The sequence below is a fragment of the Scyliorhinus canicula genome, chromosome 12 (assembly GCF_902713615.1).
Source record: "Scyliorhinus canicula chromosome 12, sScyCan1.1, whole genome shotgun sequence".
Taxonomy (NCBI): Eukaryota; Metazoa; Chordata; class Chondrichthyes; order Carcharhiniformes; family Scyliorhinidae; genus Scyliorhinus; species Scyliorhinus canicula.
The window spans coordinates 53335178-53354715 of NC_052157.1; positions in this window are offsets into that span (position 1 = coordinate 53335178).

Here is a 19538-nt window from a genome sequence, read left to right on the forward strand (position 1 = left end):
CACACACACACTCACATACTCACGCACACACACTCACACTCACTCACACACACTCACTCACATGTATACAGTCACTCACACGTATACACTCACTCACACGTATACACTCACTCATACGTATACACTCACTCTCGCTCAGAAATGCACCCTCACACACATACTCACTCGCACACACTCACAAAGACACACACGCACTCACACACAGTCTCACATGCACACATACACGCAATCGCTCAAACACACACACTCACACACATACTCACTGACATACACACTCACAGACACACACAGTCACTATTACACACTCACACCCACACACACACTCACTACACACACACAGTCACACACATACACACACATTCACTCACATGCATACACTCACTCACACACACTCACTCACACGCACACACACACACTCACACAAACACTCACTCACATGTATACAGCCATTCACACGTATACACTCACTCACATGCATACACTCACTCACACTCCCACATACTCACATGCACACTCACACACAGTCACACTCACACCCACCCACACACACACACATATACACACACTCACACAAACACTCACTCACATGTATACAGCCATTCACACGTATACACTCACTCACACGTATACACTCACTCACACTCACACACATACACACTAACTCTCGCTCAGACATGCACACACACACTAGGGCAAACACATACACACAGACACACACACCCTCACACACAGTCACACATGCACACATACACGCAATCACTCACATACACTCACCCACACGCTCACTCACACACAAACTCACTCACACACACAGTCACACACACACACACATTCACTCACACACATACACCTACTCACTCACACTCACACACACTCACACGCTCACTCACACACACACTCACACACAGTCACACTCACAAACTCACACACACCCACACATATACACACCCACACACACACACTCACACACACACTAATTCACACACCCACACATTCACACATGCGCATTCTCTCACACACACACTCACACTCACATACTCACGCACGCACACTCACACTCACTCACACTCACTCACACACACACTCACTCACATGTATACAGTCACTCACAGGTATACACTCACTCACACGTATACACTCACTCACACTCACACACATACACACTAACTCTCGCTCAGAAATGCACACACACACTCAGGCACACACATATGCACACACACAAACACACACACTCACACACCCTCACACACATACTCACTCGCACACACTCACAATGACACACATGCACTCACACACAGTCTCACATGCACACATACACACAATCACTCAAACACACACTCACACGCATACTCACTCACATACACACTCACTTACACATACGCAGTCACACACATACACACACATTCACTCACATGCATACACTCACTCACTAACACTCACACACACTCACGCACACGCACACACAGTCACACTCACACACACCCACACACACCAACACACACACTCACACACACACTAATTCACACACCTACACATATACACTCATTCACACATGCACACACACACACTCACACACACACTCGCACTCACACACACACTCACACAAACACTCACTCACATGTATACAGCCATTCACACGTATACACTCACTCACACTCACACACATACACACTAACTCTCGCTCAGACATGCACACACACACTAGGGCAAACACATACACACACACACACACACCCTCACACACCCTCACACACATACTCACTCGCACACACTCACAAACACACATGCACCCACACACAGTCACACATGCACACATACACGCAATCACTCGCACTCACTCACACACAAACTCACACAAACACTCACTCACATGTATACAGCCATTCACACGTATACACTCACTCACACGTATACACTCACTCACACTCACACACATACACACTAACTCTCGCTCAGACATGCACACACACACTAGGGCAAACACATACACACACACACACCCTCACACACCCTCACACACATACTCACTCACACACACTCACTAACACACATGCACCCACACACAGTCACACATGCACACATACACGCAATCACTCACACACACACACACACTCACTCACACACATTCAGTCATACAAACTACTCACATACAGACTCACTCACACACACAATCACACACACACTCAATCACACACACTCTCACACACAAACACTCACTCACACAAACACTCACATACACACTCACAGACACACACACAGTGACTCTTACACACCCAGACACACACTCACTTACACACACACAGTCACACACACACACACATTCAGTCACACACATACACTCACTCACACTACACACACTCACTCACTCACACACACACTCACACAGTCACACTCACACACACCCACACACATACACACACACACTCACACACACACACTAATTCACACACCCACACATATACACTCATTCACACATGCACACACTCTCACACACTCACTCACACTCACATACTCACGCACCCACACTCACTCACACACATACACCTACTCACTCACACTCACACTCACACACAGTCACACTCACAAACTCACACACACCCACACACCCACACACACATACACACACACACTCACACACACACTAATTCACACACCCACACATATACACTCATTCACACATGCACATTCTCTCACACACACACTCACACACTCACGCACACACACTCACACTCACTCACACTCACTCACACACACACACGCTCACTCACATGTATACAGTCACTCACACGTATACACTCACTCACACGTATACACTCACAGTCAAACACATACACACTAACTCTCGCTCAGAAATGCACACACACACTCAGGCACACACATATGCACACACACACTCACACACCCTCACACACATACTCACTCGCACACACTCACAAAGACACACACGCACTCACACACAGTCTCACATGCACACATACACGCAATCACTGAAACACACACACTCACACGCATACTCACTCACATACACACTCACAGACACACACAGTCACTATTACACACTCACACCCAAACACACACTCACTTACACACACGCAGTCACACACATACACACACATTCACTCATGCATACACTCACTCACTAACACTCACACACACTCACTCACATGCACACTCACACACAGTCACACTCACACCCACCCACACATACACACACACACTCACACACACACTAATTCACACACCTACACATATAAACTCATTCACACATGCACACTCACACACACACACACTCACACACACACTCACTTACACACACACACACTCACTCACACACAATCACACATACACAATCACTCACACACACCCACAGACGCACACACACTCACTTACACACACACACATACTCACTCACACTCACACACAGCCACACACCCACACACACTCACTCACACTCACACACACTCACATACTCACTCACACTCACACACAGCCACACACCCACAAACACCCACACACATACAAACACACATTCACACACACACTAATTCACACACCCACACATATACACTCATTCACACATGCACACGCTCTCACACACGCACACTTACATACTCACACACACACTCACATACACACACTCATTCACACTCACACACACACTCACACACACATTCACACATGTATGCAGTCACTCACACGTATACACTCACTCACAGTCAAACACACACACACTAACTCTCGCTCAGACATGCACACACACACACAGACACACACATACGCACACACACACCCTCACACACCCTCACACACATACTCACTCGCACACACTCACAAACACTCACGCACTCACACACAGTCACACATGCACACATACACGCAATCACTCACACACACGCACACACACACACACACTCACTCACACACAAACTCACTCACTCACACACAATCACACACACACACTCACATACATTCAGTCATACAAACTCACTCACATACAGATTCACTCACACACACAATCACACACACACTCAATCACACACACTCTCACACACACAAACACTTACTCACACAAACACTCACTTACACACTCACATACACACTCACAGACACACACACAGTGACTCTTACACACTCACACCCACACACATACTCACTTACACACACACATTCACTCACACACAATCACACACACACAATCACTCACACACACACACCCACACACAGACTCACTCGCACACACATAAACACTCACTCACACAAACACTCACTTACACACTCACTCACATACACACTCACAGACACACACAGTCACTCTTACACACTCACACCCGCACACACACTCACTTACACACACACACAGTCACACACACACACATTCACTCACACACATACACTCATTCACTCACACATACTCCTCACACTCACACACAGTCACACACCCACACACATACAAACACACACTCACACACACACTAATTCACATACCCACACATATACACTCATTCACACATGCACACGCTCTCACACACACACTCACACTTACATACTCATGCACACACACTCACACACACACACTCACACACACATTCACACACACCATCACTCACATGTATAGTCACTCACACGTATACACTCACTCACAGTCAAACACATACACACTAACTCTCGCTCAACATTCACACACACACTCAGGCACACACATACGCACACACACTCACACACTCACACACCCTCACACACACTCACTCGCACACACTCACAAACACACACATGCACTCACACACAGTCACACATGCACACATACACGCAATCACTCACACACACACACACACACACACACTGACATGTATACAGCCACTCACATATACACTCACAGTCAAACACATACACACTAACTCTCGCTCAACATTCACACACAAACTCAGGCACACACATACGCACACACACACACGCCCCCTCACACACATACTCACTCGCACACACAAACACACACACGCACTCACACACAGTCACACATGCACACATACACACAATCACACACACACACTCAATCACACACACTCACACACACAAACACTCACACACACACACACTCACATGTATACAGCCACTCACACGTATACACTCACTCGCACGTATACACTCACTCAGACGCACACACTAACTCTCGCTCAGACATGCACACACACTCAGGCACACACATACGCACTCGCACACGCAGACACACCCTCACACACATACTCACTCGCACACACTCACAAACACACACACACACTCACACACAGTCACACATGCACACGTACATTCACTCACACACATACACTCACTCACTCACACTCACACACACTCACTCACTCACACACACACTCACACTCACACACACCCACACACATCCACACTCACACTCACACACACAATGACACACACTCACTCACATGTATACAGCCACTCACACGTATACACTCACTCGCACGTATATACTCACTCACACTCACACACACTAACTCTCGCTCAGACATGCACACACACACTCAGGCACACACATACGCACACACACACACGCACCCTCACACACATACTCACTCGCACACACAAACACACACACGCACTCACACACAGTCACACATGCACACATACACACAATCACACACACACACTCAATCACACACACTCACACACACAAACACTCACTCACACAAACACTCACTTGCACACTCACTCACATACACACTCACAGACACACACACAGTGACTCTTACACACTCACGCCCACACACACACTCACTTACACACACGCACTCACTCACACACACGCACTCACTCACACACAGTCACACACACACAATCACTCACACACACACCCACAGACACTCACTTACACACATACTCACTCACACTCACACACAGCCACACACCCACAAACACTCACTCTCACTCACACACACTAATTCACACACCCACACATATACACTCATTCACACATGCACACACACACTCACACACCCTCACACACACTCACTCGCACTCACTCACAAACATGCACTCACACACAATCACACATGCACACATACACGCAACCACTCACACACACACATACTCACACACACACTCACTCACATACACACTCTTAGACACACACAGTCACTATTACACACTCACACCCACACACACTCACTTACGCACACACAAACAGTCACACACACACACATTCACTCACACACATACACTTACTCACTCACACTCACACACACTCACACACTCACTCACACACACTCACACACAGTCACACTCACACACACACCCCCCCCCCACACACACACACTCACACACACACGAATTCACACACCCACACATATACACTCATTCACACATGCACATTCTCTCACACACACACTCACACTCATATACTCATGCACACTCACTCACATACACTCACACTCACACACACACTCACTCACATGTATACAGTCACTCACACGTATACACTCACTCACACGTATACACTCACTCACTGTCAAACACATACACCCTAACTCTGGCTCAGAAATGCACACACACACTCACTCACTCACACACACACTCACACACAGTCACACTCACACACACCCACACACACACACACACTCACACACACACTAATTCACACACCCACACATATACACTCATTCACACATGCACACATCCACACTCACACTCACACACACACTCACACACACACTCACTCACACACTCACTCACATGTATACAGACACTCACACGTATACACTCACTCGCACGTATACACTCACTCACACTCACACACAATAACTCTCGCTCAGACATGCACACACACACTCAGGCATACACATACGCACACACACACAAACACACACCCTCACACACCCTCACACACATACTCACTCGCACACACAAACACACACACGCACTCACACACAGTCACACATGCACACATACACGCAATAACTCACACTCACACACACACGCACACCCACACGCTCACTCACACACAAACGCACTCACACACACACAATCACATACACACACACTCACTCACACACATTCCATCATACAAACTCACTCACATACAGACTCACTCACACACACAATCACACACACACTCAATCACACACACAAACACTCACTCACACAAACACTCACTTACACACTCACTCACATACATACTCACAGACACAGTGACTCTTACACACTCACACACACACACTCACTTACACACAAACACACACAATCACACACACAATCACTCACACACACACACCCACAGACACACACCCACACACACTCACTTACACACACACACACACACATACTCACTCACACACAGCCACACACCCACACACACTCACTCACACTCACACTCACACACACTCACATACTCACTCACACACAGCTACACACCCACACACACCCACACACATACAAACACACATTCACACACACACTAATTCACACACCCACACATATACACTCATTCACACATGCACACGCTCTCACACACTCACACTTACATACTCACACACACACTCACACACACACACTCACTCGCACTCACACACACACTCACTCACACACACACATGTATGCAGTCACTCATACGTATACACTCACTCACAGTCAAACACACGCACACTAACTCTCGCTCAGAGATGCACACACACACACAGGCACACACATACTCACACACACACCCTCACACACATACTCACTCGCACACACTCACAAACACACACGCACTCACACACAGTCACACATGCACACATACACGCAATCACTCACACACGCGCACACACACACACACACACCCACACGCTCACTCACACACAAACTCACTCACACACACACAATCACACACACACTCACACACATTCAGTCATACAAACTCACTCACATACAGACTCACTCACACACACAATCACACACACACTCAATCACACACACTCTCACACACACAAACACTTACTCACACAAACACTCACTTACACACTCACATACACACTCAGACACACACACAGTGACTCTTACACACACACCCACACACACACTCACTACACACACACTCACACACACACAATCACTCACACACACACACACCCACAAACTCACTCGCACACACACAAACACTCACTCACACAAACATTCACTTACACACTCACTCACGTACACACTCACAGACACACACATACACTCACACACTCACACTCACACACACTCACATACTCACTCACACTCACACACAGCCACACACCCACACACATACAAACGCACACTCACACATACACTAATTCACACACCCACACATATACACTCATTCACATATGCACACGCTCTCACACACACACTCACTCTTACATACTCGTGCACACACACACACACACACACATTCACACACACATTCACACACACCATCACTCACATGTATAGTCAATCACACGTATACACTCACTCACAGTCAAACACAAACACACTAACTCTCGCTCAACATTCACACACACACTCAGGCACACACACACACACTCACACACCCTCACACACACACACTCACAAACACATACACGCACTCACACACAGTCACACATGCACACATACACGCAATCACTCACACACACACACACTCACTCACATACACACACAGTCACTATTACACACTCACACCCACACACACACATTCACTCACACACATACACTCACTCACTCACACACACATACACACACACACACTCACACACAGTCACACTCACACACACACACTCACTCACATACACACACAGTCACTATTACACACGCACACCCACACACACACACATTCACTCACACGCATACACTCACTCACTCACACTCACACACAGTCACACTCACACACACACACCCCCACACACACCCACACCCACACACATATACACACAAACACTCACTCACACACTAATTCACACACCCACAGATATACACTCATTCACACATGCCCACTCTCACACACGCACTCACACTCACATACTTACGCACCCACACTCACATTCACACACACACACTCACACTCACACAAACACTCACTCACATGTATACAGCCACTCACACGTATACACTTATTCACACTCACTCACATACACACTAACTCTCGCTCAGACATGCACACACACACTCAAGCACACACATACGCACACACACACACACACCCTCACACAGATACTCGCACACACTCACAAACACACACATACACTCACACACAGTTACACATGCACACATACACACAATCACTCTCACACACTCACACATACCCACATGCTCACTCACACACAAACTCACTTACACACACACACACTCACTCACACACATTCAGTCATACAAACTCACTCACATACAGACTCACTCACACACACACTCAATCACACACACTCTCACACACACAAACACTCACTCACAACAAACACTCACTTACACATTCACTCACATACACACTCACAGACACACACACAGTGACTCTTGCACATTCACACCCACACACACACTTAAACACACACACACTCAGTCACACACACACATTCATTCACACACATACACTCACTCTCACACACACACGCACTCACACACACACACTCACAGACTCACACACACACACAAACACACACACAGACTCACACCCACACACATTCACACATACACACTGGACGAAATTCTCCCAACGGGAGACTAAGTCCCGACACCGGAGTGAAAACCGGAGTGTTTCACTCCGGCATCGGAGGCGACACCCCGCCCCCTATTCTCCCACCCCCGGGGGGTTAGGAGCGGCGCCGCGTCATTTAAGCGCGCCGGGCCTTGACGCCACATAAAAGCGGCGGCCCGTAAATTACGCGGCCGGCCCCAACCCGCGCATCCGCGGTTGCCGTCCTCCCCGCGGCCGCCCCGCAAGAAATGTCGGATTGATCTTGCCGGGCGGCGGAGGAAAGGAGGTCTTCCTTCAGAGGCCGGCCCGCCGATCGCGGGCCAGACCCCTTCTGAGCGCCCCCCCGGTGCTGGATCCCCCCTCCCCCCCCTCCCCCCCACACCCCCCCACATGCCGCCCCCCCCCCCCCAGCGTTCCCGTGCTGTTCCCCGCCGGCAGCGACCAGGTGTGGACAGTGCCGGCGGGAACCTGTCGTGTTGGACAGGCCGCTCGGCCCAACCGGGCTGGAGAATCACCGCTCGCCCGTTACAAACGGCGATCGGCGATTCTCCCAGCGGCCAGCCGTGAATCTCGCCGCGCCGGTTTGGGGGGGGGGGGGGGGGAGAATCGCGTGCGGCTGCCGGGGCGGCGTGGTGGGGGGGGAGAATTCCGCCCACTAATTCTCGCTCAGACATGCACACACACAGTCAGGCACACACATACGCACACACACCCAATCACACTCACACATACTCACTCACACACCCTCACACACATGCTCACTCGCACACACTCACAAATACACACACGCACTCACACACAGTCACACATGCACACATACACGCAATTACTCACACACACACACACAGTCACTCACATACAGACTCACACACACACTCACATATCTCACACACTCACTCATCACACAGATACTCACACACATGTACTCACACACACACACACACACTCTCGCAGTCGCACATACACACTCATTGACACACACACACTCACTCACACACACTAACTCACACACTCACTCACATACACTCCCACACACTGACTCACACACGCACACACACTCACTCACAAAACCACCCACACATTCACGCACTCACAGACACCCACTCACACACACACTCACATATAGACTCACCCACACACACTCAATCACACACACACTCAACCACACACACTCTCATACACACAAACACTCACTCACATAAACACTCACACACTCACTCTCACACAGACACTCACTCACACACACACATACTCACTCACTCTCACACACACAAACACTCACTCACATAAACACTCACACACTCACTCTCACACAGACACCCACTCACACACACACACACACACTCACTCACACACATTCAGTCACACACATTCAGTCACTCACACACACACACACAAACACTCACTCACACACTCACTCACACACATTCAGTCGCACACATTCAGTCACAACACACACAGACACTCACTCACTCACTCACACACATTCAGTCACTCACACACACACACACAAACACTCACTCACACACTCACTCACACACATTCAGTCGCACACATTCAGTCACAACACACACAGACACTCACTCACTCACTCACACACATTCAGTCACACACACGCAAACACTCACTCACACATTCACTCACACATTCAGTCACACACATTCAGTCAACCACACACACACACACATTCAGTCACACACATTCAGTCACACACAAACACAAACACTCACTCACAGACACACTCACAGACACAGTCACTCACACCCGCACACACACACTCACTTACTCACACAGACGCACTCACACACACACACATTCAATCACACACACACTCACAGACACTCACTCATTCACTCACTCACACACACAAACACTCACTCACACACTCCCACACACTTACACACATACTCACTCACACACATACTCACACTCTCACTCACACACATACTCACACTCTCACTCACACACATGCGCACTCACATACACACACTCACTCACATACAGACTCACTTACACACTTACACACACTTACTCACTCACTCTCACACACACTCACACACACAGACTGACACATACACACTCACTCACACACTTTCACACACACGCACTCACTCACACATAGTCACACATAAACACACAAACACTCACTCACTCACTTACAGACTCACTCACACACACACACTCACTCACATACAGACTCACTCACACACGCACTTACACACACTCACTCACACTCACTCTCGCTCACTCACACTCACTCACACACACACAGACACACTCGCACACACAAACGCTTACTGACTCACACACACTCACAAACACACACTCACAAACACACAGTCACACACACACAAACAATCTCTCACGCACACACTCACACACACACTCACTCACACACTTGTACACACATGCACACTCATTCACACACACACACACTTTCTCACATACTCATTTATACACACACACTGAGTCAGACACACATGCTCACTCACGTACACACACTCACTCACGCACACACACACTCACTCACACACACTCACACTGTGATATATATCACGTTCGCCGCAGAATTTGGTTTAAAACAAGGCACTAAACAAACAGCTTTTTAATTCAATGTGGAATAAAACCACTTCAGCTAAAGGTCAGGTAAAGGTTACCACCTGATGGGAGAAACTGAAGCTGGTTTCAAAGACTCATTAATGCAAACAAAGAAAGTCTGTTCTTTTGATAAGCCATAAAAATTCTTTGAGATTATTCCCTGAACCTATATAGTCAAAACATAATCCTTCAGTTAAACAGATACACAACTCTTTCCCTAACTATACCTCTTGACACTTAGAATAACACCCTGACAGGGAAGCACGGTGGCCTAGTGGTTAGCACAGCTGCCTCATGGCGCTGAGGTCCCAGGTTCGATCCCAGCTCTGGGTCACTGTCCGTGTGGAGTTTGCACATTCTCCCAGTGTCTGCGTGGGTTTCGCCCCCACAACCCAAAAATGTGCAGAGTAGGTGGATTGGCCACGCTAAATTGCCCCTTAATTGGAAAAAAGTATTGGGTACTCTAAATTTTTTTTTTAAAGAATAACACCCTGACAAAAGTGTCTGTTTTGGTATCTAAAGAACATGACAACACTGAAAAAAGACAGGCCTCTATACGGGCCCTCCCTTGCCACTATATCTTAGGACACCTGATATTTACAGACCCGACGACCATTAAAAGATGTTTTAATGATAATACGTCCAATTAGCCATTTGGCTATAGGTAATTAACAAACAATAAGTTACAGGATAACAGATGCCTTCCTTGACCGATAAGGGAATTTTCATGTATAAAACGAGAAGGCAACTTAGCAGAAAAGCACACCAACACATTTTCCTGCTGACCCCCCTTCGGGGTGAGAGTCAGTTCTGTCCTTAAAAGCTTGCCTCATCAGACAAAGCCACGGGTGTTGTAAGTATGGTTTTGTTTAACTTCTTAGAAATGTATTAATAAATTGATAGGAGACACTTTAGGATTTTCCATGTTTCAGATATTACATAGACATAGAATTTACAGTGCAGAAGGAGGCCATTTGGCCCATCGAGTCTGCACCGGCTCTTGTAAAGAGCATCCTACCCAAGGTCAACACCTCCACCCTATCCCCATAACCCAGTAACCCCACCCAACACTAAGGGCAATTTTGGACACTAAGGGCAACTTAGCATGGCCAATCCACCTAACCTGCACATCTTTGGACTGTGGGAGGAAACCGGAGTACCCGGAGGAAACCCACGCACACACGGGGAGGATGTGCAGACTCCGCACAGACAGTGAGTCAAGCCGGAATCGAACCTGGGACCCTGGAGCTGTGAAGCCATTGTGCTATCCACAATGCTACCGTGCTGCCCACATATCTCATTCTATTGAGAGAAGTTAGTGTATTAACAGACAATTAAAGACTTTTATTTGATTTATATTTTAACTCTGCAATTCTGTATCTATCGGGAGTATTTTTTATAATAAAAATACTTTGATTAAAATTATACTGTGTCGACTCACTCACAAAGTCTAAACTCCTAGACACTCATTTAGGAAGTCTTAAATGACGAAGGACCCACAACGATAGAGGTAACAATTTAGTTATGAGTGACGGGTCTGAGATTTTCCCATAAAAAGTAACTGAGATCCTGTTTAACTGTCTGAGACCCGGAAAAGCATTCTCCCTTCGTGAGATCTATTCTGAGTCTCAGCGGAGAAACAGGTTTCCCTCTTTTGTGGGTTAACCTACAGCATAGGTTATTCATAAAGTATTATCAGGTCAGGAATAACCTAAATCCTTCACAACACTCAGTCACACCCAACACTCACACTCACTCACACAGTCACACACACACTCTTGCACACATTCACTCACTAAGACACAGACATTCACACACAGAAACACGCAATCACATACAACACTCTCTCATCTGCGCACATACACTGTCACACACTCATGCACACAAGCCAATGCACGGTCTGTTGTAGGGGCTGGAGGAGGTTACAGACATAGGGAGGGTTGTATGGGCTGGAGGAGGTTACAGAGATAGGGAGGGTTGTAGGGGCTGGAGGAGGTTACAGAGATAGGGAGGGTTGTAGGGGCTGGAGGAGGTTACAGAGATAGGGAGGGTTGTAGGGGCTGGAGGAGGTTACAGAGATTGGGAGGGTTGTAGGGGCTGGAGGAGTTTACAGAGATAGGGAGGGTTGTAGGGTCTGGAGGAAGTTACAGAAATAGGGAGGGTTGTAGGGGCTGGAGGAGGTTACAGAGATAGGAAGGGTTGTTGGGGCTGGAGGAGGTTGCATTGGTCAGGAGGGTTGTAAGGGCTGGAGGAGGTTACAGAGATAGGGAGAGTTTTGGGGCTGAGGAGGTTACAGAGATATGGAGGGTTGTTGGGGCTGGAAGACGTTACAGAGATAATATTGTACATACCCTCTCTGGTGCATCCAAGAATTGAATGAATGTTAGAGACGACACTGGTATCTGAAACAGGTAGCGATCAAAGGTTGTGAATAGAATGATAATTGGTGCTGCTTCCTGGAATCAGGTGTTGTTTTACTGCTTCAAGATAATGATTGTCTTTGATGGAATTTTAATCAGTTAATTTCCTCAGAACTGGATTTACAACTCGAAGCCTGTCCTGTCATTCAGGGAGTGAACTTTTTTTTTAAAATGTATTTTATTCCAGACTTATTCAAACGGTTGTAAAGACAAACAGTCCAGGGAATATACTCCCCACCACAAAATTTTGCAGTTTGTACAAATTATTCACCATTTTCCACCCCGCTCCCCCCATCCCCCACGACGTACATCTCCTCAAACGTGGCCACGAACATCCCCACCTCGCCTCAAGCCCTCCGCTGAACCCCTCAGTTCATATTTAATATTTTCCAGACAGAGAAAGTCATTTAGGTCTCCTCGCCAGCCCACCACCCCCGGCGGCGTTGCCGTCCGCCATTCAAACAAGATCCTTCGCCGGGTGATGCTCGATCAATGACTCCAGAAATGAGATTGGATGACAATTGAAGGCTTTATTGGACTAGACGTTTCCCTCAGCAGCGCAGGTACAGAATGCAACAGCTAGGGAGACACAGACTCTTATACTCTGCCTTAATTGGCGGAACCAGGAGACAGGCTTCACCAATGATCTTGCTGTCTCAGGTACCTCCCACACCAATGGTCTTACAGCATCAACCTAGGTACCGTAATACCCCAAATACTGACTACCACACCAGGCACACAGAGAGGCGGAGGCCACAACATCGGCCTTCCTCCCCTCCATCTTCTCCGATATCCCGATTATCTCCACCAAAGGGTCTGGCCCAACCTCCTCCTCCACGATCTTCATTAGCAGTGTGAACGGTCCTGCTCAGTATTATTGTTGCTTCTTGCAAACCCAAAACATACGTGTGTGATTGGCTGGTCCCCGTCCACACACCCACCTCTCACACTCGCCTGCCACTCCCTGGGAGAACCCACTTATTATCGCCAGAGCCATATGCACCCTGTGCGCCATCTTGAATTCTATCTGGCCCATCCTCGTGCACGAGGAGGCTGCGTTTACCCTATGTAGCACCTCGCTCCATATTCCCCAGTTTATCTCCCCTCCCAGATCCTCCTCCCACTTCTCCTTAATCTTCTCCCACCTGCTCACCTCCCTGTTCGGCTCTGCATCGCGAAAGCAGCGCCGCCCCCGCTCTGGTTGTAAACCTGGATTCCCCGGCCGTTCGCCGAACGCGATTTCGGCGTCGGCGACTGGAGAATCCAATGCACGGTCTGTTGTAGGGGCTGGAGGAGGTTACAGAGATAGTGAGCGGTGTAGGGGCTGCAGGAGGTTACAGAGATAGTGAGCGGTGTGGGGGCTGGATGAGGTTACAGAGATAGTGAGCGGAGTGGGGGCTGGAGGAGGTTACAGAGATAGGGAGTGTTGTAGGGGCTGGAGGAGGTTACAGAGATAGGGAGGGTTGTAGGGGCTGGAGGAGGTTACAGAGATAGAGAGCGGTGTAGGGGCTGGAGGGGGCTACAGAGATAGGGGGTTGTAGGATCTGGAGCACGTTACTGGGATATGGAGAGATGTAGGGGCTGAACCTGGTTACAGAGATAGGGAGGTTTGTAGGAGTTGGAGGAGATTACACAGATAGTGAGTGGTGTAGGGACTGGAGCAGTTTACGGGGATAGGGACGGTTGGAGGGGCTGCAGGAGGTTACAGAGATAGGGAGGGGTTAGACGTGCTGGAGGAGGTTTCAGAGGTAGGGAAGGGTTATAGGTGCTGGAGGAGGTTAGAGAGATAGTGAAGGGTTGTAGGTGTTTGAGGAGGTTACAGAGATAGTGAAGGGTTATAGCTGTTTGGGGAGGTTACAAAGATAGGGAAGGGTTATAGGTGCTCGAGGAGGTTACAGAGATAGGGAAGGGTTATAGGTGCTCAAGGAGGTTACAGAGATAGTGAAGGGTTGTAGGTGTTTGAGGAGGTTACAGAGATAGTGAAGGGTTATAGCTGTTTGGGGAGGTTACAAAGATAGGGAAGGGTTATAGGTGCTCGAGGAGGTTACAGAGATAGGGAAGGGTTATAGGTGCTCGAGGAGGTTACAGAGATAGTGAAGGGTTACAGGTGCTCGAGGAGGTTACAGAGATAGTGAAGGGTTACAGGTGCTCGAGGACGTTACAGAGATAGTGAAGGGTAATAGGTGTTTGAGGAGGTTACAGAGATAGTGAAGGGTTATGGCTGTTTGGGGAGGTTACCGAGGTAGGGATGGGTGAAGTAGGACATTTTTTAAGGCTATATTGAAATGAAAATCACTTATTGTCACGAGTAGGCTTCACTGAAGTTACTGTGAAAAGTCCCTAGTCGCCACAGTCCGGCGCCTGTTCGGGGAGGCTGTTACGTGAATCGAACAGTGCTGCTGGCCTGCTTGGGCTGCTTTAAAAGCCAGCGATTTAGCCCAGTGTGCTGAACAGCTCCTATTGGATTCAGCATAGAGATAATGGGACCCCATTGTAAGTCAAGGGAACACCTATTAAAACCAAGCAGATGACGAGACATTGACGTCAGAGTCAGGAAGCCCGGGAAATCACATATCTGTACTATTTATCTGTACTATTCAAATGTAAAATGGCAAAAGTCCGCCAAAACCTTGCAAATGCTTGTACTCTCTATAAATATTGAACCTCGTCTGCATATCGGGGAGATCACCGTGGTCAAGCCATTGTTAGGAGCTGGCTGCGTGGGTCTCCCTGAAGGACTTCAGTACTTGTACAATACAGTAAAAACGCTTTGAACCTTGCCTTGAGTCTCGACCTCTTGAATGCACTGGCACAAGGGATGTTTCCCTACAACAAATGGCGCTGAGATGGTGGGTTTGATATCTGCCTTCTTGACTGGTGGCCACGGTCTGGAAGCCGGGATCAAATTTAAACGAATCTGATAAAAATCCAGTGCAGCCAAGAACGGGTACAAGTCTCCGTTCAAAGTGAGGTACCTTTCAAGGGTTAGGGTTTGTCTGTTTTAAATATTGTCCTGGAGAATTGTATAATCTTGCCTAAGTTTTTTTTAAAAATAGTACAGAGAATTTTTTGAGTAAAAGAGGACGCCGGACAGAGATACCGTGCGCTAAAGAGGTGTAGGTCAAAGACGACCGCGTGGAAAAAGGTACGTAAAACCTTAAGTGAAACTTTTAATAGGAGAAATAGAGAACCAGAGGTAAAGATAACAGTTTTTAGGGTATTTGATAACGGGAAATACAAGGATAAGTACCGCATGCAGAACTAATTGGTGTGATTAACCCATGACTGTAAATGAAACCGCTGTCTGTGCCAAAGCTATAGGATAAGGGAGTGCTTGACTCGAGGTGCCCTACCTTAAATCTGACGTTAAGAGGAGGAATCTCCCACGCTAGGGTTAAGTGTTGAAACGGGCACTGAGAGACACAGGCACTCAGGGAGCAAGGCACGGACAGTGTATAATCGGGTAGCAACACCGACTTTGTAGAGGCGAACAACGTAGAGTCGACACAGTTACTAATTTTAACAGGGGCTTTGATAACAAATACACATGTGTAAGTGTTGAGGAAAAGGGGACCCGATCCATCCTGACCAAGAGACACGACAACGGAGAGTCCATTAGGGGCACGGGCGGAGTTTGATAACCTTGTTCGTCTGTAGGGAACACCACAGGCCATAGCAGGGTACCAGGGAGCTGAGACTCCCTCTTTGGGGTGATGGATCAGCCTTGCTAGTGGGGGTGGTGGCCAAGCGGGAGGCGTTGTACTTAAAGGGGCTGGGAACAGGGGCCGACAAACCCACTAAAGACCAGCACACATCCCAATAAGACAACATAAAATAGACCAAGCGTGAGGTGTCAGGAATAGTTGGGGGAGCACAGGGGCAAGAGGCTCACTGGGGCCCCACTACGAGACCCTACAGCAATACAGACGGTGCTGGAGCAGTATCAGTGAAAAGGAGATAAGGGAGAGAAAGTTGGAGCACTTTTACTGTTAGAACCAGCATACGGGGGTTGCAGGACTGCTAGACAGCAAAATGGCAGACCACGTTGATAAGGGAGAAACTGCAGTAGCTCTCATTTTAAAGTATTTGTTAGCCAGAGAAGCGATTGTTGAAAAGATGAAAGGGAACGGGTGGAATGCATCACAAACTTTGGAAGATCAAAGAAAATGGGTAGATAGAGTAAAACGGGATAAAACAAAGGTAATGGGAGTAATATTGGTGACCCAGTTAGCTGGACTAATTGAGAAGGTAAATGCCTCCATGGAGGAGAGACACAAAGAAACAGGACATATTAAGGTATTGCAGGAGAGAGTGAGAGAGTTAGAACACAGAAACTACATTGCGGAGATAGAGCAGAGATCAGAGGAAACGGACCCTCTGCCCTCATACGAGTCAGTGCAGAGCGAAGCAACAGCTCCCATATTAAAGGGAGACATAAAAAATTATAATCTAGCGGCAGTCACCAGAGGAGGGACGGCAGCACAACCGAAGGCGACCTATAAGCCTTTTACCCCAGGGGAAAGACAGCAGATTATGGCCTCACTGGGGAAGTTAAAACCCAGAAGCGCAAACTTGGAATTTTGGGGCGAACTAGATACACTCTGGGGAGGGCACCAATTACATTTGAGGGACATACACCAGCTGGTCAGGGCAGAGGAAGGTGGACACATGCCGTTCCTGCAACGGCTGAGATAGACGCCCAGCAGGCACCCTTCACAGCATTCAAGACAGAAGTCCAACGGGTCTTAGGGAACTCCCCACTAATTGGAGCAGGATCACGAATACCAGAAAAGGACGGGGGGAAAGTGCATCGGAGTTTGGAGAAAGATTATTCCAAGTATATA